The sequence below is a fragment of the Sinocyclocheilus rhinocerous genome, unplaced genomic scaffold (assembly GCF_001515625.1).
Source record: "Sinocyclocheilus rhinocerous isolate Xijiao unplaced genomic scaffold, SAMN03320098_v1.1 scaffold3663, whole genome shotgun sequence".
In the NCBI taxonomy this organism is placed as follows: domain Eukaryota; kingdom Metazoa; phylum Chordata; class Actinopteri; order Cypriniformes; family Cyprinidae; genus Sinocyclocheilus; species Sinocyclocheilus rhinocerous.
This window is the reverse complement of record NW_015630018.1, coordinates 77,220-80,595: the sequence shown is the minus strand read 5'-3', so window position 1 is coordinate 80,595 and position 3,376 is coordinate 77,220. Positions and strand designations below refer to the sequence as shown.

The following is a 3,376-nucleotide window of genomic DNA, read 5'->3' as shown; positions in this document are numbered from 1 at the left end:
GCAACACGGAGGCTGCGCCCGCGCCCTCACTCACAACAACTCTCTCAAGCCTCGTTCACTCCGCCAGCGTCTGGCAGCGATCAGTTTCATAACAGGGACGCTAAACATTCTTGCAAACTGTCTAAACTGAATTATACATGTCATGCAGGCATTCATATGAGGAGTTTAACAGCAAATTAGTCATTCAAGGAACAAATTTTATTTTTGAACATGAAAAATTTACGAGGTCTGGACCTCGGTGGCCGCATAGCTGGTTAGGGGCCTGCTAATATGTGATTCTCTACTTAAGTGTTTTACTGTGTGAACTTTGCTAACTGAAATAACATGATACAGCTATTATAGTATGCTTTGCCAAATGTTGCAAACTTGACACCAGCTGATTAAATGTCACTGAGCAAAACTGACTCAGAAAAGTGAAGTTAGTTCTGAGAAAAGCTCCTGCACTATTTGACCACAGACACATACACTAATGCAGTGACATTCAGATATTTTCAACGTCCAAATGCTTTCTGGGACCACTGTAAATCTGTCTTATTTGCACAACATATCTCTGTTTCAGTCATACACCTATTTCACAGAAATGTGCTCATTCTGATTTGTTGACTAGATTAATTCACACATTTTTACTAAACTGTGTGGATCACGCTGAGAATATCTGGATCCACAGTGACTCCGGTGGTACTAAATTCATAGATTCAGAATATATTTGCACTAAAATGTACACAGTGGGCTGATTTTAAGTACAGGCTCAGTGTGAGCAGCAGGCGAGACCAGCGTCAACTCTATTTTCTCCAGATGAGTCATTTAGTTCCTGTTTCTGGTAATGTTCTCAGTAGTTGGAGTTCATAAGAGCCCTGGCTAATCTCATTCTTTCACAGACACTCTGTGAGGAAACGCATGTGGTCACAATCGTTTGCATGCTGCGATCATCAGCTCGTTCTGTTGCATGAAAAGCTCTTCGCAGCACCATTGCAGATTTTCACAATCCCTTGGATCTGGTGGCTCCCAATGCCCCGACACAGGTGAGTCTTTCTTTAAGTGTAGAAATGAAGGAGTGAAGCTTGTGAGGGATCGATGCGGTGTCCTGTAAAGGCTAGTGAGCATCCCTTGCTGAATGAAAGTTGGTGTTTCGTTTTTTTTTTTTTTTTTCAAGCTGCTGCTTTTCTAACAGTGCTCAACCACAGAGGAAACTCAGCAGAGGAAATGTAGCTCACTCTCTCGGTTTTGACACAGTTTATGAACAAAACTGAAATAACTGTTTACTTGCATTTCACCTTATAAAACAGCATTTTCAATGCAAATCATGTGCATCTTTGAATGTAATGTTTGTAATAACTGTTCCTCTTTGACAGCTAGCAAATGGAGAACAGGATACACAAGACTTTGAATGAAAATATTTCAAATAAAAGAAATGAAGCTTTTTTATTTCAAGAAATTAAGCAAAAAATTGTATTATATTGCAGCACACTTGTCCTTACAGAACCACGTTGAGTATAACTTTCAAAATTTTGGGGGTCATTCAGACTTTTTTTTTTTAAGAAATACTTTTATTAAGCAAGGATGTACTAAAAATGGTTCAAAGTGACAGTAAAGACTTTTAAATTGTTTAAAAAAAAAATCTATGTCAAATAAAAGTTGTTCTTGTGAATTTTCTATTCATTATAGCATCCTGAATAAAAGGGTCATGGTTTCAACAAAAATATAAAGCAGCACTGTTTTCAACTTTTAAAATAAGATTTGTTATTTATTTATTTTATTATTATTATTATTTACATTTTTAATTTCAGCAAATCAGCATATTATAATAATTTCTGAAGGATTATGTGACACTGAAGACTGGAGTTATGATGCTGAAAATTCAGCTTTGATCACAGTAATAAATTATAATTTTTAAAAATATATTACAAAAGAAAACTCTTTTGAATTGTAATATTATTTCACAATATTACAGTTTTAACTGTATTTTTGGTCAAATAATTTCAGTCTTCTTTCAAAAACATTTAAAAAATCTTTCCGACCCCAAACTTTTGAACAGTAGTGTTCATGCTGACATATCAAGGATTCAAAATATAAAAAATGGTTATTTAGGACATTTGACTTTAATTTATAAGAAGTATTGCATATTATTAATCTATTTAAATTAACTCAGTGTATATATTTATAAGCGTTCATGTTCACAAGGTTATCACTTTATCCAATCTGACCTGAAATCTTAATTTTAGAATTTTCCTCACTGAGTGTCAGAATGATTTACTGATGTTTGGTTTTTTTTCTCTGGTCCCTGATTCATATGAGTCATTTAAATTGGTCACTGAATACTGCAAAGAGCATCACACTGGTGTTAGCTAAGCTCAAGTTACTGCAAATTGAACATTTTATTACTTTAAACAAAATACTAACTTTAAACAACATACTTTATACACACACACACGTGTGTGTGTGTGTGTGTGTGTGTGTGTGTGTGTGTGTGTGTGTGAAAGTAGGCCACTTTGACTTCGCAGGGGGTTGAAGTGAACATCTACTGGATTGTTCATGGACCATCTGAAGGTCATTGCATAATCTGCAATGAAGTTGCAAATGAAGCAAATGTCTGTGTTTGGACCATCTTTCTCGTCTCGCTGAGCGTGTTTAATGGTGAGCTGCTCTCCGAACAGCAGAGCATTATTTCTGCCAGTGTCAGGAAGTCATTGGCTTCAGTGCGATCACTTGAGAAGCAGATAAGAGCTTTTGACACTTTAGCAACTGTCTTACAGTATTGAAGCGTGAAAGAGGTCAAATTGTTTCTCTTTTATCACACAGATATAAAGAGAGTAAGCTTTGCATTCCTGAAGATTTGCTCACATGTTTGAAAATGTACCCAATATTTGCTATGATGTTCCTCAGATGTACTGACCAGTTGCCTGAGTGTTGCGAGGGCGCTGTAGGTTGACAGTCAGGGTGTTCTGGGTGGATGTTAGGGTGTTGGTAGGGAGTGTTAAATACCAATGGTGGTTTTGGTTTGTTGTGTGGTTCTTGTGTTTCAGTAGCAGTTCTGCTGTTAAAAGGAAATGAGTGGAACAGTGCCAGTATCTGTTTAAAGCTACTTCAAATTTAAAGGGGTTATATGATGCTGCTAAAAAGAACATTATTTTGTGTATTTGGTGTAATAAAATGTGTTTATGCGGTTTAAGGTTCAAAAAACACATTATTTTCCACATACTGTACATTATTGTTTCTACTCTATGCCCCGCCTTTCTGAAACGTGTCGATTTTTACAAAGCTCATCGGTCTGAAAAAGCGAGGTGTGCTCTGATTGGCCAGCAATCCAGTGCGTTGTGATTGGCCGAACACCTCAAGCTTGTGATGGAAATGTTACGCCCCTCACCATACTGTGATG

At 36.7% G+C, this 3,376-nt stretch overlaps 1 long non-coding RNA gene across 1 annotated transcript in view; it reads left to right on the top strand.

Moving 5' to 3' along the window:
* Positions 1-889: 889 nt before the first annotated feature.
* The window catches only part of LOC107739463 (uncharacterized), a 4,976-nt gene continuing 2,489 nt past the window's right edge, over positions 890-3,376 (top strand). The window contains exon 1 of the long non-coding RNA XR_001640001.1: positions 890-1,022. This is a non-coding gene — a long non-coding RNA (uncharacterized LOC107739463). The remainder of the gene's footprint in view (positions 1,023-3,376) is intronic.